Source organism: Lathyrus oleraceus, chromosome 2, assembly GCF_024323335.1.
Source record: "Lathyrus oleraceus cultivar Zhongwan6 chromosome 2, CAAS_Psat_ZW6_1.0, whole genome shotgun sequence".
Lineage (NCBI taxonomy): Eukaryota > Viridiplantae > Streptophyta > Magnoliopsida > Fabales > Fabaceae > Lathyrus > Lathyrus oleraceus.
The window spans coordinates 6,281,599-6,306,369 of NC_066580.1; the positions used below are offsets into that span (position 1 = coordinate 6,281,599).

Consider the following 24,771-nt stretch of genomic DNA (forward strand, 5'->3'; position numbering starts at 1 on the left):
CAAATAACTTTACAAAACCCTGTTCTACATACCTGCAACTTCCACGAGAATTCAGAAGAAATCCACCATAATCAGTTTATGATTCACTTCCTTTAGACTTTTATAAATTTAGTCCAACAAGACATAGTTTTTTTTTACTATGGTTGGAAACCAAGCTGAAAACCAAATGGAAAATATAATCAAGGTCAAATTCCTGAATCCCCAAACACTTATCTTTTAACAATTTTTCCTTTCACAATTGCAATTAATAATGAAAAAATGAATTTTAAACCTATGCCCACAACCTCACCATATTGGAATAGAATAAATGAATGACCAAACATAGTCAACAAATTAAATTGAAAGAAGCATAGTTCTTAAAAGAAAAAAACAATTAAAATCAGATTTTTTTATTACCTTTATCGGTTCCCGCTGCGTCATCAAAGAGAAAGCCTAATCGGTTATCTTCCCTTATATTTCGGTGTAGTTAGGTTACAAAACAACCCATTGCACTGTAGAATCAAGATGATGAAGAGAAAATCTAACAACTACGGCGGTCTCGAAAGGAGAGAGATAGTTTCATGGTTGCCTGAATCTGAGAGTAGGGATAAGGGTTTGAAGGAGTCTGAGCAAAGAGATGGTGGTTTTTCTTTTATTATTAAACTAAACAATCTTTAAGATTTTTATTTAATAGAATTAATTTTATATTTTTAAAACTGCTTTTTTATGAAAATATATTATAAATAAGAGTAATATTCATGTTAATCCACTTGTCATAAATTAAAAAAATTAATTAAAATACTCATTATTAATAAATTTTGTATAAAAAATCAATATTTTTTCAAAAACTTTCCAAAAACATTTTTACAAAATATATTTAAACATAATCCAACCAAATCGTCTCATTTAAATATTATTGAGATATTTCAAAAATTAGTATATAAAATGATACTAATTTGATTATCCTGATTATATAAGATATGTATAAATCAGAGTTATAAATAGTTATTAATTTCTTGTTTTAATTGATTTAATTGTAATTTGTATTCTCTTATTTTAGTTCTTTAAGTGAAATTTTATTAAAATATTAAAAAAAGGAGGTTTGTATGATTTTCATACGGTAATTTTTTATATTGAAAAATTATTTTTATATTCATAAAAAAATAAAATTATTATAAAATAGCATGGTTACGTAAAGTTTATAACTATTTCTTTTTCAATAAAAAATAGTATCTTTTGATATAATTTATAACCAATCTAAAATTGAAAGAAAAATAAACAAATAGAATAACGAATCAGATAGAAAAAGAGGAAAAACATATATATTAATTAATAAAATTAATGAGATAAGGACATATATAAAACAATTTGTTGATTCTAATATGTTTCCTTTAAGATGTGATTTTATATGTGAAATTTATAACCTATGCTATTTACATGTGGCCTATTACCAAAACCGTAGCCTTTTGTAATAAATAAGAAAAGACAACAAGTCTAAAGCGTAGCCTAAATATCTAAGTTGCATATTCTTTATATAGGCGACGGTTGTGTAATACCCACACTAAAAATAGTGTGGATTATAGTGAACAGGGGACAATTATTTTCCAAAATCTATAAATTTGACAAGGATTTGTAAAGCGCGACCTATAACGCTTTAGACCGCGGTTTTATAGTCGTTGTCTATTCTTCTGTTGCCTAAAGTCAAAAATGTTGTAGTGTTCATAATCACTTTTCCATAAGCTCTTCTAAAATCACTACGAAAATCCCCTACAAACATCAACCTGCCCTTAGCTCCATCCATGGCTCCTCCAAAAGCTTCTAAAGGAAAAGGAAAGATTGGTGAAGGTTCAAATGCTCCGGACTCCGACTCAGAGCAATTTCAACCATCCTGGAGCAGAGAAGGATGATGTTGAGTTTCAGACAACGCAATGTACTCCTTTCAGAGTATGGTAATATTGACACTTTTCCCTCTTCTAGCTTTCAATTTCCTGCAATACTACAGTATCAAGGGGTTGTTGATTTCGTATCGGATTCGGGGCTGTTTTATCAAGATTTGGTTAGGGAATTTTATGCTCACTTTACTATTCTTCCGGATTGTGATTTTAGTACTACTGTTAGAGGTACTGAGATTTCTATGTCCTTGGAAGATGTTGGTGCTTGTCTTGGTGTACCATCTAAAGGCGAAAGGATTTCACCTGGATTTACTCCCGACACTGAGGGTTGGGAAAATTTCAACCAACTTAAGGTTTTACTTTAGTTTGAGCAGGATCTCTGAACAAGAATTATATGCTCGTCATGCTCGCTCAAATTCAACAAAACTGTTTTTATCAAGCAAGAATATGTCAGTAAGTGGCCGCATGTTTCACTACTTTCTCGCTTATGTACTTGTTCCCAAAGGAAACAATTTATGCAAAAATTGGAAATACGGAAATGCAACTCATGTTTGCTATGAAGAGAAATATGAAGATTAATTGGGCTTATGTGATACTTTGACATATTGAATATTCAAGAAGTTTGTCAAGCGGTTTTCCCTATGCAAGAGAAATTACAAAACTCTTAGTATCATGTGGGATTGAGTTACGTCGGGAACCCTCCAAAAAATGGGAAGGACAAGTATGATATCTAGCAATACTTGTTTGAAAAATATGGTAATTTTCAAGGATGTTGATGGTCTCTACAAACACACGGACGCGGAAAATGTCTATGCACCACCTCCCTCTCCCGTAGGTGGATACACACTTGAGCTCATTTATAACAAGCTTCATGAGATGGACATTCGTCATTCTTCTGAGCTTCGAGCCATGCGTTCCAATATAAATTTCCTCAAACAATAACATATTATGAGGATGTCGAAGAGGAAGAGGAAAACATGGATGAAGAAAATGACGAGATGGAAGATAGTGACTAGAGCTTTATTTTTCTTTTTGTTTCTTAGTATTTTGTCTCTTAATGCTCTAAATTTTCATTGTTGCTTTGTTTCCTTGTATGGTTTCATTTTATGTTATAGTCTTCCTTGTTGAACAATGTTTCTCTTAAGCATATTTCCTTTGTGGTTAATTTTTTTTTGCTATGTCCATGCCTATTTACTTATCTTTTATAACCTTTTCCTACCTTTTTGTTAATGACAAATGGGTAGAAGATGATAGGATATATTTTTTGTGTCTTTCTCTAATAATGTTTGCAGCAAGCTTAAAAGATCATAAAACTCTCATGGATGCATGGATCAAGGGGGAGCTATCATTGTTAGGGCGAGCATGGTGCATAAAGCTACAATTGTTTGCCATCATCAAAAAGGGGGAGAATGTGAAGTCAAGACACTCCATCCAATATGTTTTGCTGAAGACAAAGTGAAATTCAAATAATCATGTCAAAAGTATGGAAAAAGCTTCAAGTACATTTAATCAAATCAAGTTTCAAACAATGTGTGAAAGCTAGCATCAAAGGATTGAAGACTCTTTGAAGAGTAGGATCGATCTTAAGTTATTAAGGTATAAGCATGAAATATGTCTTGATAACTTAGTGCTCAAAATTAATCCAAACCTACATTTCATGTATGGTTCATTATCTCACTTGCCCTTGCTGTTTCACTAATTTTTCTAAGCATTTTTTCAAAAAATAGTACAGGAAATCGATTACCCCATTTCTGGAAACCGATTTTCAATTGGAAAAAACCATTTTTAGTTCAGGAAATCGATTCCCCCTTTCCAGGAAGTCGATTTCCACTTGCCATAATCATTTTTTTCAACTCAGGAAATCAATTACCCCTTTTTGGGAAATCGATTTCCAACACGAAATTTTGAAATTTTGATTAAACGTTGGCTGGGTTCAGTTGGGCTAAACACTTTCCAAAGTTCATCCATTAACCATTCCTTATTTTCATTAAATTACACTCTTTCATAGAGGTGTCAAGGTGATATATATATATATATATATATATATATATATATATATATTCATAAATTTTAGAATTCAAAGTTTCCTCTTCCATTGCAATTTGAAATTTCATACACATTCATTTTCAAACAAGTGTTTTGATCTTTGAACTTTCATTAAGAATTTTTCTGCATTATTCATATATAGCAGTCCAGAAAATTCATCTCATATTCATAAACACTTGAGCACTAATAATCATTATAAATTGCATGTTTGGAAGAGAAGATCAGTCATAGTGATTGATACATTGTCATATACTTTCTTTACTCAATATTTTCCAGAATTGATTGTAAACACCTTGTTGTCTGATCACACTGAATCATACTGCATTTTTGACTCAGATTTCACATGTTTATTAGGTCTTTATTATCGTTTTGCTTGTGTTAGTGCAACAGAACCAATTCGCGGGTCTCGCTACTAAGAACCCAAATCAACATTTAAAAGTCTTTATCCAACTGGATGACACCTTTAAATCCAACGGTGCTTCATCTGATGCGATTCTTTTAAGATTATTTCCTTTCTCCCTCAGGGACAGAGCACGTTCATGGTTAGACTCACTTCCATCTAATTCAATAACTACCTGGGAAGACCTTAGAAGAGTATTCCTTGCTAGATATTTCCCCCCAGTAAGACTGCTATTCTTTGAAACCAAATAACTAGATATACTCAAAACCAAAGAGAAACACTTTTTGAAGCTTGGGAGAGATACAAATAGCTGTTAAGAGTCTGTCCACACCATGGCCTAGAACAATGGGTGATCGTTCATACCTTCTACAATGGACTCCATTATAACACAAAGATGAGCATCGACGCTGCCGCTGGTGGCGCGCTGATGAACAAACCTTACCCTGAAGCTTGTGACCTAATTGAGGATATGGCCCAAAACCATTACCAATGGGGAACTGAACGAGCATCAATAGAGAAAAAGGAGACCCAAGGTGGAATGCATGAGATAAGCTCTATGGACATGATGCAGGCGAAAATGGATGCTTTAGCCCTTAAGGTCGAACATATTTCTACAAACACTAACACCGTAGCGGTAGTCCACACAGAGTGTGAACTTTGTGGATCTAAAGGACACGAACCGGCGGAATGTAACCTTTTGAACGACCTGAACACCGACCAAGTGAATTACGCCCAAGGTAACCCATTTTCTAATACTTACAATCCTGGATGGAAAAATCACCCGAATTTTTCCTATAAAAACCAGAACCCTATCCAAAATTATGCACCTCAAAGACCACAAGGTTATCAAGCCCAAAAATCAAATCAACTTATGCAAGTTGTGCCCCAGAAGCCTAACCTTGAGAAGATCATGGAGAGATTTATATCAGGCCAGACTCAGCAAAATAAAGAAATCCTAAACCAGAACATTCACGTAAACGAACTGATAACGCAATTAGGGACTAAGGTTGATCAGATAATCACTCATAACAAGATGCTTGAAACCCAGATCTCACAGGTAGCACAAAACCAAGCCCCACAAACTACACCTGGAGGATAATTCCCTGGACAACCTCAACTCAACCCTCGAGGGAAAGATAACGCTATCTCATTACGAAGTGGGACCGCTTACGAAGGGCCTCATAACCCAGCAATGAGCGAGTCCAAAGCTTCTAAATAAAATATACCTACCAATCAAGGAGAGGAACCAGTGGAACCCGAAAAACAAACCGACCAAGAAGGAGAAGCCAAGGATAAAACTTACAAACCACCACCCCCGTATAAACCACCAATCCCATATTTGCAAAGACTTAAACAAACCAAAATCAATAACCAATACCAAAAGTTTATAAAAGTAATAGAGAAGCTTCATGTAGAGATTCCTTTCACCGAAGCCATCACCCAAATTCCATCTTACGCCAAATTTCTCAAAGACATCTTAACCAACAAGCGTAGGCTTGACGATCCCAAACCCTTGGAATGCAATTTTATTTCCAAGAATAAACTTGCTAAGAAGGAGAAAGACCCTGGGAGTTTTTCTATACCTTGCATTCTAGGGAGTCATGTGATCGACAAAGCTTTCCTAGACTTAGGCGCTAGTGTGAGTTTAATGCCCTTAGCTGTGTGTAAAAGGTTAAACTTAGGAGAATTACAACCAACTAAGATGTCCATCCAATTAGCCGATAGGTCTGTTAAGTATCTTGTAGGCATTTTAGAAGACATCCCAGTTAGGATCGGTCAACTTTATATCCCAACAGACTTTGTGGTCATGGATATTGTAACACCCTTCTAAAATACCCCAATTATTTAATTAAAATACTAAACATATATCAGAGTAATTATGCAGTTAAGGGTGTCACACAATCATTCACACCATGAAACAAAATAACTGTCATGCTCTTTATTTAATCAATTAAACATTTGCATAAATCGCAGCGGATATAAATCAAATCACTCAAAACATGTAACATACTACATGTAAACTGGTTCAACAATCATTAACAACATAATTAAAAGGTTCCCTCCCGATGTTACATCTATCAGAGCATGACCCACTAAGGAGACTACACTAGACTCCAAGCATTCGCTTCTACTCAACTCATTTCTCGTTACCTGAAAAATAGTTGTAAGGGTGAGTTCCTCAATCGATATAATAAGCATTATAAAATCTCATGTCATGTTAAGTAATTTGACACATTAATCACCCTAATCACAACATACAATCAGTAACAGCACATCAGCTCAACATCATACTCACACCAACATAAATCACAAGTATAATCTCAAATCATACTCCATAACAACACAAACACACGTATAATATTGGAATACATCCATTCATATTATACGCCAGACATACATTATGCAATGAGACTCCACACATGCGGTACCGACTATTCTTGAACATATAGTTCAAGCTCACCGATCAATCCAGATGCGGCTACTAAGCTCACTAGTCCCACTCATTTGAGACCTAGTGACTCACTCACTAATTCCTCACCATGGGAATTAGCTACAGCCCCAAAGGCTATGCTATGCACACTAATCATCTAGCAATGCAACATCAACAACAAATCCACAATGATTCACTCACTAATTCCTCACCATGGGAATTAGCTACAACCCCAAAGGCTATGCTATGCACGCTAATCATCTAGCAATGCAACATCAACAACAATTCACAATGGACACATGCTCACACTCTAAGCCATACAACAGTCCATTCACAATTACATGCATAATATATACATTCACAGCATTATGCATATCATCATACATCATCAACACATGTATCAACATATCATTATCATGTCAAGCAATTAAACACAGCATTAGCACACTCTACTAATACCTATACTGCTCAAAACAGCGGGAAAATAATCCCTATTACATCATACGCCAACATAGGCCAACTCTCAATTATGTACACAACATTAAAAAGCCAATTTTTCCACTCTGCAACAGTGTTAACCGGTTAACGCCCTGGGTTAACCGGTTAACGCAGCACAACACGCTTCCTGTCCCCAAAACTTAACAGTGTTAACCGGTTAACGCCCTGGGTTAACCGGTTAACGCAGCACAAACAGCAATATTTCATCAATCACAACAGTGTTAACCGGTTAACACCCTGGGTTAACCGGTTAACGCAGACAAAACAGCAAATTTTCACAATTCAAAACAGTGTTAACCGGTTAACACCCTGGGTTAACCGGTTAACGCAAGACAGAAAGCTGTTCCTGCGCTAACACAAGGCAGAATGCAGAATTCTCCGCATTTTCCGCCGTTGGAGGACTTCCGGACCTCCGATTCCAATTCCGTAAAAAGCTACACTTTCGGAAAATCAAGACTCATCCAATTACAGCTTTTAACACAGTTTATCCAACGTAATTCCAACATTCAACAATCCCAATTAGGGTCAAATCAACGGCTTATCACTACCCATTACATATTATCCCATAATACCCATTAATCGGCGATAAACCCCCCTTACCTGAGTTAATCCGGCGAGTCTCAAGCTCCAAGCTCTTCTCTTCTCCAACCTTCTTCCTCTTGCTCTGCCTCTTTGCCCTTTTCCTCTTTCACGATCGCTTCTCTGTTTTTCACGTAAAAACCTTTTTACTCCAATGGGACTCTTTCCTTAATTCCCACTTATATATTATTCCAATAATAACATTAAAATCCAATAATAATATTCTAATAATAAAATAATCCAATTATTTGATTAAATTAATAATATACTATTAACTTAATTTAAATAATTATTTTATTTTATTGGGGTGTTACAACTCTCCCCCACTACAAGAGTTTTCGTCCTCGAAAACATACCTCAAGCGAATAACTCCGGATAAGACTCTTTCATCTGACTCTCCAGTTCCCAAGTCACGTTGCCACCTGCTGGTCCTCCCTAAGCTACCTTCACCAAGGCAATCTCTTTACCCCGCAACTGCTTCAACTCTCGATCCTCAATCCTCATAGGTGATGTTTCAACAGTCAGGTTATCTCTCACCTGTACATCATCTATTTGGACTACATGCGACGGATCATGAATGTACCTCCTTTTTCCAAAACACAAGCCCTCAAAAGATCCTCTAGTGACTGGATCGTCCTCTCAGTCTGACCATCAGTCTGCGGATGATATGCAGAACTCAATCTCAGCTTAGTTCCCAAAGCCCTCTGCAAACCTTCCCAGAACTTCGATGTAAATCTAGGATCTCTGTCCGAAACAATACTCGACGGAATACCATGCAAACTTACAATCTTCTCAATATACAACTCGGCTAATCTCTCTAACGGATAATCCATTCTGATCGGAATGAAATGAGCCGACTTTGTCAACCTGTCAACAATCACCCAAATGGCTTCAAAATTCTTATTTGTCCTCGGCAACCCAGAAACAAAATCCATACTGATACTATCCCACTTCCACTCTGGAATAGCCAACGGTTGCATTAGCCCAGACGGCTTCTGATGCTCAATCTTTGACTTCTGACAAGTCAAACAGGAATAAACAAAACTCGCAATTTCTCTTTTCATTCCCGGCCACCAAAATAACCTTTTCAAATCATGATACATCTTCGTAGCTCCAGGATGAATACTCAGGCCACTACGATGTCCTTCCTCAAGAATACTCTTCTTAAGTTCGGTAACATCCGGAATACACACCCGATTACCAAATTTCAAAACACCATTCTCATCAACTCTGAATTCACCACCTTGACCTTGATTCACTAGAGTCAACTTATCAACCAAAAGCACATCGGATTTCTGACCCTCTCTGATCTCATCCAGAATACCACTCGTTAACTTCAACATTCCCAATTTAACACTATTGTGAGTACTCTCACACACCAAACTCAAGTCTCTAAACTGCTCAATTAAATCCCATTCTCTAGCCATTAACATAGACATATGCAATGATTTCCGACTCAATGCATCAGCCACTACGTTTGCTTTACCCAGATGGTAATTCAAACCAAAGTCATAATCCTTCAGAAATTCTAACCATCTCCTCTGTCTCATATTCAGTTCTTTCTGATCAAACAAATACTTCAAACTTTTATGGTCACTGAAAACCTCAAATCTCGACCCGTACAAGTAATGCCTCCATAACTTCAGAACAAACACTACAGCTGCTAACTCTAAATCGTGTGTCGGATAGTTCTTCTCATGAACTCTCAGTTGTCTCGAAGCATAAGCTATAACCTGCTTATTCTGCATCAACACACCACCCAAGCCCAACAATGAAGCATCACAGTAAACCTCAAATGATTCCGACGAACTCGGTAATATCAGAATAGGAGCAGTAGTCAACCTTCTCTTTAACTCTTGGAAACCTTCTTCACATTTCGAGTCCCAAACAAACGCTTGTCCCTTTCTAGTCAACATCGTCAACGGTAACGCCAACTTAGAAAATCCCTCAATGAACTTCCTATAATAACCTGCAAGTCCAAGAAAACTCCTTATCTCAGAAACTGACTTCGGAGCTTCCCACTTAGATACCGCTTCTATCTTAGAAGGATCAACAGCAACACCGCCTCTTGAAATCACATGACCAAGAAAACTAACCTCTTCTAACCAAAATTCACATTTAGAGAGTTTAGCAAATAACTTCTTTTCTCGTAGAACTTCTAAAACCACTCTCAAATGCTCAGCATGCTCTTCTTCAGATTTCGAATACACCAAAATGTCATCAATAAACACCACAACAAACTCATCTAGGTACGGATGGAAAATCCTATTCATATACTCCATGAATACTCCAGGCGCATTAGTCACACCAAAAAGGCATTACAGAATACTCATAATGTCCATACCTTGTTCTGAAAGCAGTCTTCTGAATATCCTCAGTTTTCACACGTATCTGATGATACCCAGATCTCAAATCTATCTTGCTGAACACACTCGCACCAACCAACTGATCCATCAAATCATCAATCCTCGGCAAAGGATACCGATTCTTGATCGTCACTTTATTCAGTTGCCTGTAGTCCACACACAACCTCATAGTACCTTCTTTCTTCTTAACCAACAACACTGGTGCACCCCACGGTGACACACTCGGACGAATAAACTTCTTATCCAACAGATCTTCCAACTGACTCTTCAATTCAGTTAACTCAACAGCAGACATACGGTACGGAGCCATCGATATCGGTCTAGTACCAGGTACCAAATCAATCGAGAACTCCACTTCACGCTCTGGTGGTAATTCATTCACTTCTTCAGGAAACACATCAGGAAAATCACACACCACTGCTAGATCGCCAATCACCAGTTTATCTTTAGCCTCCAAAGTCGCTAACAGCATAAACAACTCCGCCCCATCTGCTACTTCCTCATTCACCTGCTTGGCTGATAGAAACCAACTCTTTCCTTCCTCAATCTCAGGAAATATCACAGTCTTATCAAAACAGTTGATAGAAACTCGGTTACACACCAACCAGTTCATTCCCAAGATAACATCAATCTGCACTAGTGGAAGACACACAAGGTCTATCCCAAAGTCTCTACCAAAAATACTCAAAGGACAATTCAAGCAAACTGAAGTAGTAGTCACTGAACCCTTTGCAGGAGTATCAATCACCATACTACCAAGCATCTCAGATATCTCTAACTTAAGTTTCACAGCACAATCCAAAGATATAAAGGAATGAGTAGCACCGATGTCAATAATAGCTACAAGAGGAAAGCCATTAATATAACACGTACCTCGGATCAAACGATCATCTGCAGAAGTCTCAGAACCCGATAAAGCAAAGACTTTGCCTCCTGACTGATTCTCCTTCTTCGGCTTAGGACACTGTGGACTGATATGCCCCAACTCTCCACAGTTGAAACAAGTTACAGTCTTCAACCGACACTCTGCAGCCAAATGACCACCTTTTCCACACTTGAAACACTTCATCTCAGCACTGGTACACTCATGGACACGATGTCCAGCCCGACCACATCTATAACACTTAACAGGGGCACTAGAGTCTCCCCCACTAGGCCTCTTCATCCCACTCTGCTTCTGGAAACCTCTGCCAGCTGCATACGGTTTCCCACGATCATTCTGATTCTTGCCTTTCCTATCAACCCTCTGCTGATAGCTCTCTGCTCTAGCTTTGGAATCCTGTTCAAAAATCCTGCAACAGTCAACCAAGTCAGAAAACACTCTGATCCGTTGGTATCCAATAGCCTGCTTGATCTCGGGACGCAACCCGTTCTCAAACTTCACACATTTCGAAAATTCTCCAGCAGCCTCATTATAGGGAGTATAATACTTCGACAGCTCTGTGAACTTAGCAGCATACTCAGTAACCGACTTGTTACCCTGCTTCAATTCCAAGAACTCTATCTCTTTCTTTCCTCTGACATCCTCTGGAAAATACTTCCTCAGAAATCTCTCTCTGAACACAGCCCAAGTGATCTCAGCATTCCCTGCAGATTCCAACTCAGTGCGGGTAGCAACCCACCAATCATCAGCTTCCTCTGACAGCATATGCGTACCGAACCTGACCTTCTGGTTATCGGCACACTCAGTCACTCGGAAGATTCTCTCGATCTCCTTCAACCACTTCTGAGCGCCATCTGGATCGTATGCTCCCTTGAACATTGGAGGATTGTTCTTCTGGAACTCACTCAGTTGACGAGCAGCTCCCATTCCCACAACATTTGGGTTCCCTCCAAGTACTCCAGCTAGCATACCCAGAGCCTCAGCAATCGCAGCATCATCTCTACCTCTTCCAGCCATCTCTATTCTGAAAACCCAAACAAACTAAAACAATGAGTACTGATAGGGTTACACAACACCTATACCGTACAGGGGAAACAGAATAATTACGACTCGACTCGACCGACTATGCTCTGATACCACTAATGTAACACCCTTCTAAAATACCCCAATTATTTAATTAAAATACTAAACATATATCAGAGTAATTATGCAGTTAAGGGTGTCACACAATCATTCACACCATGAAACAAAATAACTGTCATGCTCTTTATTTAATCAATTAAACATTTGCATAAATCGCAGCGGATATAAATCAAATCACTCAAAACATGTAACATACTACATGTAAACTGGTTCAACAATCATTAACAACATAATTAAAAGGTTCCCTCCCGATGTTACATCTATCAGAGCATGACCCACTAAGGAGACTACACTAGACTCCAAGCATTCGCTTCTACTCAACTCATTTCTCGTTACCTGAAAAATAGTTGTAAGGGTGAGTTCCTCAATCGATATAATAAGCATTATAAAATCTCATGTCATGTTAAGTAATTTGACACATTAATCACCCTAATCACAACATACAATCAGTAACAGCACATCAGCTCAACATCATACTCACACCAACATAAATCACAAGTATAATCTCAAATCATACTCCATAACAACACAAACACACGTATAATATTGGAATACATCCATTCATATTATACGCCAGACATACATTATGCAATGAGACTCCACACATGCGGTACCGACTATTCTTGAACATATAGTTCAAGCTCACCGATCAATCCAGATGCGGCTACTAAGCTCACTAGTCCCACTCATTTGAGACCTAGTGACTCACTCACTAATTCCTCACCATGGGAATTAGCTACAGCCCCAAAGGCTATGCTATGCACACTAATCATCTAGCAATGCAACATCAACAACAAATCCACAATGATTCACTCACTAATTCCTCACCATGGGAATTAGCTACAACCCCAAAGGCTATGCTATGCACGCTAATCATCTAGCAATGCAACATCAACAACAATTCACAATGGACACATGCTCACACTCTAAGCCATACAACAGTCCATTCACAATTACATGCATAATATATACATTCACAGCATTATGCATATCATCATACATCATCAACACATGTATCAACATATCATTATCATGTCAAGCAATTAAACACAGCATTAGCACACTCTACTAATACCTATACTGCTCAAAACAGCGGGAAAATAATCCCTATTACATCATACGCCAACATAGGCCAACTCTCAATTATGTACACAACATTAAAAAGCCAATTTTTCCACTCTGCAACAGTGTTAACCGGTTAACGCCCTGGGTTAACCGGTTAACGCAGCACAACACGCTTCCTGTCCCCAAAACTTAACAGTGTTAACCGGTTAACGCCCTGGGTTAACCGGTTAACGTAGCACAAACAGCAATATTTCATCAATCACAACAGTGTTAACCGGTTAACACCCTGGGTTAACCGGTTAACGCAGACAAAACAGCAAATTTTCACAATTCAAAACAGTGTTAACCGGTTAACACCCTGGGTTAACCGGTTAACGCAAGACAGAAAGCTGTTCCTGCGCTAACACAAGGCAGAATGCAGAATTCTCCGCATTTTCCGCCGTTGGAGGACTTCCGGACCTCCGATTCCAATTCCGTAAAAAGCTACACTTTCGGAAAATCAAGACTCATCCAATTACAGCTTTTAACACAGTTTATCCAACGTAATTCCAACATTCAACAATCCCAATTAGGGTCAAATCAACGGCTTATCACTACCCATTACATATTATCCCATAATACCCATTAATCGGCGATAAACCCCCCTTACCTGAGTTAATCCGGCGAGTCTCAAGCTCCAAGCTCTTCTCTTCTCCAACCTTCTTCCTCTTGCTCTGCCTCTTTGCCCTTTTCCTCTTTCACGATCGCTTCTCTGTTTTTCACGTAAAAACCTTTTTACTCCAATGGGACTCTTTCCTTAATTCCCACTTATATATTATTCCAATAATAACATTAAAATCCAATAATAATATTCTAATAATAAAATAATCCAATTATTTGATTAAATTAATAATATACTATTAACTTAATTTAAATAATTATTTTATTTTATTGGGGTGTTACAACTCTCCCCCACTACAAGAGTTTTCGTCCTCGAAAACATACCTCAAGCGAATAACTCCGGATAAGACTCTTTCATCTGACTCTCCAGTTCCCAAGTCACGTTGCCACCTGCTGGTCCTCCCTAAGCTACCTTCACCAAGGCAATCTCTTTACCCCGCAACTGCTTCAACTCTCGATCCTCAATCCTCATAGGTGATGTTTCAACAGTCAGGTTATCTCTCACCTGTACATCATCTATTTGGACTACATGCGACGGATCATGAATGTACCTCCTTTTTCCAAAACACAAGCCCTCAAAAGATCCTCTAGTGACTGGATCGTCCTCTCAGTCTGACCATCAGTCTGCGGATGATATGCAGAACTCAATCTCAGCTTAGTTCCCAAAGCCCTCTGCAAACCTTCCCAGAACTTCGATGTAAATCTAGGATCTCTGTCCGAAACAATACTCGACGGAATACCATGCAAACTTACAATCTTCTCAATATACAACTCGGCTAATCTCTCTAACGGATAATTCATTCTGATCGGAATGAAATGAGCCGACTTTGTCAACCTGTCAACAATCACCCAAATGGCTTCAAAATTCTTATTTGTCCTCGGCAACCCAGAAACAAAATCCATACTGATACTATCCCACTTCCACTCTGGAATAGCCAACGGTTGCATTAGCCCAGACGGCTTCTGATGCTCAATCTTTGACTTCTGACAAGTCAAACAGGAATAAACAAAACTCGCAATTTCTCTTTTCATTCCCGGCCACCAAAATAACCTTTTCAAATCATGATACATCTTCGTAGCTCCAGGATGAATACTCAGGCCACTACGATGTCCTTCCTCAAGAATACTCTTCTTAAGTTCGGTAACATCCGGAATACACACCCGATTACCAAATTTCAAAACACCATTCTCATCAACTCTGAATTCACCACCTTGACCTTGATTCACTAGAGTCAACTTATCAACCAAAAGCACATCGGATTTCTGACCCTCTCTGATCTCATCCAAAATACCACTCGTTAACTTCAACATTCCCAATTTAACACTATTGTGAGTACTCTCACACACCAAACTCAAGTCTCTAAACTGCTCAATTAAATCCCATTCTCTAGCCATTAACATAGACATATGCAATGATTTCCGACTCAATGCATCAGCCACTACGTTTGCTTTACCCGGATGGTAATTCAAACCAAAGTCATAATCCTTCAGAAATTCTAACCATCTCCTCTGTCTCATATTTAGTTCTTTCTGATCAAACAAATACTTCAAACTTTTATGGTCACTGAAAACCTCAAATCTCGACCCGTACAAGTAATGCCTCCATAACTTCAGAACAAACACTACAGCTGCTAACTCTAAATCGTGTGTCGGATAGTTCTTCTCATGAACTCTCAGTTGTCTCGAAGCATAAGCTATAACCTGCTTATTCTGCATCAACACACCACCCAAGCCCAACAATGAAGCATCACAGTAAACCTCAAATGATTCCGACGAACTCGGTAATATCAGAATAGGAGCAGTAGTCAACCTTCTCTTTAACTCTTGGAAACCTTCTTCACATTTCGAGTCCCAAACAAACGCTTGTCCCTTTCTAGTCAACATCGTCAACGGTGACGCCAACTTAGAAAATCCCCCATGAACTTCCTATAATAACCTGCAAGTCCAAGAAAACTCCTTATCTCAGAAACTGACTTCGGAGCTTCCCACTTAGATACCGCTTCTATCTTAGAAGGATCAACAGCAACACCGCCTCTTGAAATCACATGACCAAGAAAACTAACCTCTTCTAACCAAAATTCACATTTAGAGAGTTTAGCAAATAACTTCTTTTCTCGTAGAACTTCTAAAACCACTCTCAAATGCTCAGCATGCTCTTCTTCAGATTTCGAATACACCAAAATGTCATCAATAAACACCACAACAAACTCATCTAGGTACGGATGGAAAATCCTATTCATATACTCCATGAATACTCCAGGCGCATTAGTCACACCAAAAAGGCATTACAGAATACTCATAATGTCCATACCTTGTTCTGAAAGCAGTCTTCTGAATATCCTCAGTTTTCACACGTATCTGATGATACCCAGATCTCAAATCTATCTTGCTGAACACACTCGCACCAACCAACTGATCCATCAAATCATCAATCCTCGGCAAAGGATACCGATTCTTGATCGTCACTTTATTCAGTTGCCTGTAGTCCACACACAACCTCATAGTACCTTCTTTCTTCTTAACCAACAACACTGGTGCACCCCACGGTGACACACTCGGACGAATAAACTTCTTATCCAACAGATCTTCCAACTGACTCTTCAATTCAGTTAACTCAACAGCAGACATACGGTACGGAGCCATCGATATCGGTCTAGTACCAGGTACCAAATCAATCGAGAACTCCACTTCACGCTCTGGTGGTAATTCATTCACTTCTTCAGGAAACACATCAGGAAAATCACACACCACTGCTAGATCGCCAATCACCAGTTTATCTTTAGCCTCCAAAGTCGCTAACAGCATAAACAACTCCGCCCCATCTGCTACTTCCTCATTCACCTGCCTGGCTGATAGAAACCAACTCTTTCCTTCCTCAATCTCAGGAAATATCACAGTCTTATCAAAACAGTTGATAGAAACTCGGTTACACACCAACCAGTTCATTCCCAAGATAACATCAATCTGCACTAGTGGAAGACACACAAGGTCTATCCCAAAGTCTCTACCAAAAATACTCAAAGGACAATTCAAGCAAACTGAAGTAGTAGTCACTGAACCCTTTGCAGGAGTATCAATCACCATACTACCAAGCATCTCAGATATCTCTAACTTAAGTTTCACAGCACAATCCAAAGATATAAAGGAATGAGTAGCACCGGTGTCAATAATAGCTACAAGAGGAAAGCCATTAATATAACACGTACCTCGGATCAAACGATCATCTGCAGAAGTCTCAGAACCCGATAAAGCAAAGACTTTGCCTCCTGACTGATTCTCCTTCTTCGGCTTAGGACACTGTGGACTGATATGCCCCAACTCTCCACAGTTGAAACAAGTTACAGTCTTCAACCGACACTCTGCAGCCAAATGACCACCTTTTCCACACTTGAAACACTTCATCTCAGCACTGGTACACTCATGGACACGATGTCCAGCCCGACCACATCTATAACACTTAACAGGGGCACTAGAGTCTCCCCCACTAGGCCTCTTCATCCCACTCTGCTTCTGGAAACCTCTGCCAGCTGCATACGGTTTCCCACGATCATTCTGATTCTTGCCTTTCCTATCAACCCTCTGCTGATAGCTCTCTGCTCTAGCTTTGGAATCCTGTTCAAAAATCCTGCAACAGTCAACCAAGTCAGAAAACACTCTGATCCGTTGGTATCCAATAGCCTGCTTGATCTCGGGACGCAACCCGTTCTCAAACTTCACACATTTCGAAAATTCTCCAGCAGCCTCATTATAGGGAGTATAATACTTCGACAGCTCTGTGAACTTAGCAGCATACTCAGTAACCGACTTGTTACCCTGCTTCAATTCCAAGAACTCTATCTCTTTCTTTCCTCTGACATCCTCTGGAAAATACTTCCTCAGAAATCTCTCTCTGAACACAGCCCAAGTGATCTCAGCATTCCCTGCAGATTCCAACTCAGTGCGGGTAGCAACCCACCAATCATCAGCTTCCTCTGACAGCATATGCGTACCGAACCTGACCTTCTGGTTATCGGCACACTCAGTCACTCGGAAGATTCTCTCGATCTCCTTCAACCACTTCTGAGCGCCATCTGGATCGTATGCTCCCTTGAACATTGGAGGATTGTTCTTCTGGAACTCACTCAGTTGACGAGCAGCTCCCATTCCCACAACATTTGGGTTCCCTCCAAGTACTCCAGCTAGCATACCCAGAGCCTCAGCAATCGCAGCATCATCTCTACCTCTTCCAGCCATCTCTATTCTGAAAACCCAAACAAACTAAAACAATGAGTACTGATAGGGTTACACAACACCTATACCGTACAGGGGAAACAGAATAATTACGACTCGACTCGACCGACTATGCTCTGATACCACTAATGTAACACCCTTCTAAAATACCCCAATTATTTAATTAAAATACTAAACATATATCAAAGTAATTATGCAGTTAAGGGTGTCACACAATCATTCACACCATGAAACAAAATAACTGTCATGCTCTTTATTTAATCAATTAAACATTTGCATAAATCGCAGCGGATATAAATCAAATCACTCAAAACATGTAACATACTACATGTAAACTGGTTCAACAATCATTAACAACATAATTAAAAGGTTCCCTCCCGATGTTACATCTATCAGAGCATGACCCACTAAGGAGACTACACTAGACTCCAAGCATTCGCTTCTACTCAACTCATTTCTCGTTACCTGAAAAATAGTTGTAAGGGTGAGTTCCTCAATCGATATAATAAGCATTATAAAATCTCATGTCATGTTAAGTAATTTGACACATTAATCACCCTAATCACAACATACAATCAGTAACAGAACATCAGCTCAACATCATACTCACACCAACATAAATCACAAGTATAATCTCAAATCATACTCCATAACAACACAAACACACGTATAATATTGGAATACATCCATTCATATTATACGCCAGACATACATTATGCAATGAGACTCCACACATGTGGTACCGACTATTCTTGAACATATAGTTCAAGCTCACCGATCAATCCAGATGCGGCTACTAAGCTCACTAGTCCCACTCATTTGAGACCTAGTGACTCACTCACTAATTCCTCACCATGGGAATTAGCTACAGCCCCAAAGGCTATGCTATGCACACTAATCATCTAGCAATGCAACATCAACAACAAATCCACAATGATTCACTCACTAATTCCTCACCATGGGAATTAGCTACAACCCCAAAGGCTATGCTATGCACGCTAATCATCTAGCAATGCAACATCAACAACAATTCACAATGGACACATGCTCACACTCTAAGCCATACAACAGTCCATTCACAATTACATGCATAATATATACATTCACAGCATTATGCATATCATCATACATCATCAACACATGTATCAACATATCATTATCATGTCAAGCAATTAAACACAGCATTAGCACACTCTACTAATACCTATACTGCTCAAAACAGCGGGAAAATAATCCCTATTACATCATACGCCAACATAGGCCAACTCTCAATTATGTACACAACATTAAAAAGCCAATTTTTCCACTCTGCAACAGTGTTAACCGGTTAACGCCCTGGGTTAACCGGTTAACGCAGCACAACACGCTTCCTGTCCCCAAAACTTAACAGTGTTAACCGGTTAACGCCCTGGGTTAACCGGTTAACGCAGCACAAACAGCAATATTTCATCAATCACAACAGTGTTAACCGGTTAACACCCTGGGTTAACCGGTTAACGCAGACAAAACAGCAAATTTTCACAATTCAAAACAGTGTTAACCGGTTAACACCCTGGGTTAACCGGTTAACGCAAGACAGAAAGCTGTTCCTGCGCTAACACAAGGCAGAATGCAGAATTCTCCGCATTTTCCGCCGTTGGAGGACTTCCGGACCTCCGATTCCAATTCCGTAAAAAGCTACACTTTCGGAAAATCAAGACTCATCCAATTACAGCTTTTAACACAGTTTATCCAACGTAATTCCAACATTCAACAATCCCAATTAGGGTCAAATCAACGGCTTATCACTACCCATTACATATTATCCCATAATACCCATTAATCGGCGATAAACCCCCCTACCTGAGTTAATCCGGCGAGTCTCAAGCTCCAAGCTCTTCTCTTCTCCAACCTTCTTCCTCTTGCTCTGCCTCTTTGCCCTTTTCCTCTTTCACGATCGCTTCTCTGTTTTTCACGTAAAAACCTTTTTACTCCAATGGGACTCTTTCCTTAATTCCCACTTATATATTATTCCAATAATAACATTAAAATCCAATAATAATATTCTAATAATAAAATAATCCAATTATTTGATTAAATTAATAATATACTATTAACTTAATTTAAATAATTATTTTATTTTATTGGGGTGTTACAACTCTCCCCCACTACAAGAGTTTTCGTCCTCGAAAACATACCTCAAGCGAATAACTCCGGATAAGACTCTTTCATCTGACTCTCCAGTTCCCAAGTCACGTTGCCACCTGCTGGTCCTCCCTAAGCTACCTTCACCAAGGCAATCTCTTTACCCCGCAACTGCTTCAACTCTCGATCCTCAATCCTCATAGGTGATGTTTCAACAGTCAGGTTATCTCTCACCTGTACATCATCTATTTGGACTACATGCGACGGATCATGAATGTACCTCCTTTTTCCAAAACACAAGCCCTCAAAAGATCCTCTAGTGACTGGATCGTCCTCTCAGTCTGACCATCAGTCTGCGGATGATATGCAGAACTCAATCTCAGCTTAGTTCCCAAAGCCCTCTGCAAACCTTCCCAGAACTTCGATGTAAATCTAGGATCTCTGTCCGAAACAATACTCGACGGAATACCATGCAAACTTACAATCTTCTCAATATACAACTCGGCTAATCTCTCTAACGGATAATCCATTCTGATCGGAATGAAATGAGCCGACTTTGTCAACCTGTCAACAATCACCCAAATGGCTTCAAAATTCTTATTTGTCCTCGGCAACCCAGAAACAAAATCCATACTGATACTATCCCACTTCCACTCTGGAATAGCCAACGGTTGCATTAGCCCAGACGGCTTCTGATGCTCAATCTTTGACTTCTGACAAGTCAAACAGGAATAAACAAAACTCGCAATTTCTCTTTTCATTCCCGGCCACCAAAATAACCTTTTCAAATCATGATACATCTTCGTAGCTCCAGGATGAATACTCAGGCCACTACGATGTCCTTCCTCAAGAATACTCTTCTTAAGTTCGGTAACATCCGGAATACACACCCGATTACCAAATTTCAAAACACCATTCTCATCAACTCTGAATTCACCACCTTGACCTTGATTCACTAGAGTCAACTTATCAACCAAAAGCACATCGGATTTCTGACCCTCTCTGATCTCATCCAGAATACCACTCGTTAACTTCAACATTCCCAATTTAACACTATTGTGAGTACTCTCACACACCAAACTCAAGTCTCTAAACTGCTCAATTAAATCCCATTCTCTAGCCATTAACATAGACATATGCAATGATTTCCGACTCAATGCATCAGCCACTACGTTTGCTTTACCCAGATGGTAATTCAAACCAAAGTCATAATCCTTCAGAAATTCTAACCATCTCCTCTGTCTCATATTCAGTTCTTTCTGATCAAACAAATACTTCAAACTTTTATGGTCACTGAAAACCTCAAATCTCGACCCGTACAAGTAATGCCTCCATAACTTCAGAAGAAACACTACAGCTGCTAACTCTAAATCGTGTGTCGGATAGTTCTTCTCATGAACTCTCAGTTGTCTCGAAGCATAAGCTATAACCTGCTTATTCTGCATCAACACACCACCCAAGCCCAACAATGAAGCATCACAGTAAACCTCAAATGATTCCGACGAACTCGGTAATATCAGAATAGGAGCAGTAGTCAACCTTCTCTTTAACTCTTGGAAACCTTCTTCACATTTCGAGTCCCAAACAAACGCTTGTCCCTTTCTAGTCAACATCGTCAACGGTGACGCCAACTTAGAAAATCCCCCAATGAACTTCCTATAATAACCTGCAAGTCCAAGAAAACTCCTTATCTCAGAAACTGACTTCGGAGCTTCCCACTTAGATACCACTTCTATCTTAGAAGGATCAACAGCAACACCGCCTCTTGAAATCACATGACCAAGAAAACTAACCTCTTCTAACCAAAATTCACATTTAGAGAGTTTAGCAAATAACTTCTTTTCTCGTAGAACTTCTAAAACCACTCTCAAATGCTCAGCATGCTCTTCTTCAGATTTCGAATACACCAAAATGTCATCAATAAACACCACAACAAACTCATCTAGGTACGGATGGAAAATCCTATTCATATACTCCATGAATACTCCAGGCGCATTAGTCACACCAAAAAGGCATTACAGAATACTCATAATGTCCATACCTTGTTCTGAAAGCAGTCTTCTGAATATCCTCAGTTTTCACACGTATCTGATGATACCCAGATCTCAAATCTATCTTGCTGAACACACTCGCACCAACCAACTGATCCATCAAATCATCAATCCTCGGCAAAGGATACCGATTCTTGATCGTCACTTTATTCAGTTGCCTGTAGTCCACACACAACCTCATAGTACCTTCTTTCTTCTTAACCAACAACACTGGTGCACCCCACGGTGACACACTCGGACGAATAAACTTCTTATCCAACAGATCTTCCAACTGACTCTTCAATTCAGTTAACTCAACAGCAGACATACGGTACGGAGCCATCGATATCGGTCTAGTACCAGGTACCAAATCAATCGAGAACTCCACTTCACGCTCTGGTGGTAATTCATTCACTTCTTCAGGAAACACATCAGGAAAATCACACACCACTGCTAGATCGCCAATCACCAGTTTATCTTTAGCCTCCAAAGTCGCTAACAGCATAAACAACTCCGCCCCATCTGCTACTTCCTCATTCACCTGCCTGGCTGATAGAAACCAACTCTTTCCTTCCTCAATCTCAGGAAATATCACAGTCTTATCAAAACAGTTGATAGAAACTCGGTTACACACCAACCAGTTCATTCCCAAGATAACATCAATCTGCACTAGTGGAAGACACACAAGGTCTATCCCAAAGTCTCTACCAAAAATACTCAAAGGACAATTCAAGCAAACTGAAGTAGTAGTCACTGAACCCTTTGCAGGAGTATCAATCACCATACTACCAAGCATCTCAGATATCTCTAACTTAAGTTTCACAGCACAATCCAAAGATATAAAGGAATGAGTAGCACCGGTGTCAATAATAGCTACAAGAGGAAAGCCATTAATATAACACGTACCTCGGATCAAACGATCATCTGCAGAAGTCTCAGAACCCGATAAAGCAAAGACTTTGCCTCCTGACTGATTCTCCTTCTTCGGCTTAGGACACTGTGGACTGATATGCCCCAACTCTCCACAGTTGAAACAAGTTACAGTCTTCAACCGACACTCTGCAGCCAAATGACCACCTTTTCCACACTTGAAACACTTCATCTCAGCACTGGTACACTCATGGACACGATGTCCAGCCCGACCACATCTATAACACTTAACAGGGGCACTAGAGTCTCCCCCACTAGGCCTCTTCATCCCACTCTGCTTCTGGAAACCTCTGCCAGCTGCATACGGTTTCCCACGATCATTCTGATTCTTGCCTTTCCTATCAACCCTCTGCTGATAGCTCTCTGCTCTAGCTTTGGAATCCTGTTCAAAAATCCTGCAACAGTCAACCAAGTCAGAAAACACTCTGATCCGTTGGTATCCAATAGCCTGCTTGATCTCGGGACGCAACCCGTTCTCAAACTTCACACATTTCGAAAATTCTCCAGCAGCCTCATTATAGGGAGTATAATACTTCGACAGCTCTGTGAACTTAGCAGCATACTCAGTAACCGACTTGTTACCCTGCTTCAATTCCAAGAACTCTATCTCTTTCTTTCCTCTGACATCCTCTGGAAAATACTTCCTCAGAAATCTCTCTCTGAACACAGCCCAAGTGATCTCAGCATTCCCTGCAGATTCCAACTCAGTGCGGGTAGCAACCCACCAATCATCAGCTTCCTCTGACAGCATATGCGTACCGAACCTGACCTTCTGGTTATCGGCACACTCAGTCACTCGGAAGATTCTCTCGATCTCCTTCAACCACTTCTGAGCGCCATCTGGATCGTATGCTCCCTTGAACATTGGAGGATTGTTCTTCTGGAACTCACTCAGTTGACGAGCAGCTCCCATTCCCACAACATTTGGGTTCCCTCCAAGTACTCCAGCTAGCATACCCAGAGCCTCAGCAATCGCAGCATCATCTCTACCTCTTCCAGCCATCTCTATTCTGAAAACCCAAACAAACTAAAACAATGAGTACTGATAGGGTTACACAACACCTATACCGTACAGGGGAAACAGAATAATTACGACTCGACTCGACCGACTATGCTCTGATACCACTAATGTAACACCCTTCTAAAATACCCCAATTATTTAATTAAAATACTAAACATATATCAGAGTAATTATGCAGTTAAGGGTGTCACACAATCATTCACACCATGAAACAAAATAACTGTCATGCTCTTTATTTAATCAATTAAACATTTGCATAAATCGCAGCGGATATAAATCAAATCACTCAAAACATGTAACATACTACATGTAAACTGGTTCAACAATCATTAACAACATAATTAAAAGGTTCCCTCCCGATGTTACATCTATCAGAGCATGACCCACTAAGGAGACTACACTAGACTCCAAGCATTCGCTTCTACTCAACTCATTTCTCGTTACCTGAAAAATAGTTGTAAGGGTGAGTTCCTCAATCGATATAATAAGCATTA

General features: G+C 39.5%; 1 non-coding gene across 1 annotated transcript; it reads right to left on the reverse strand.

Annotated features, from left to right (window-relative positions):
• Window positions 1-4,549: 4,549 nt before the first annotated feature.
• LOC127124522 (small nucleolar RNA R71) lies at window positions 4,550-4,656 on the reverse strand. The gene has a single exon (XR_007804003.1). It is a non-coding gene; the product is annotated as a small nucleolar RNA R71 (small nucleolar RNA).
• Window positions 4,657-24,771: the final 20,115 nt, after the last annotated feature.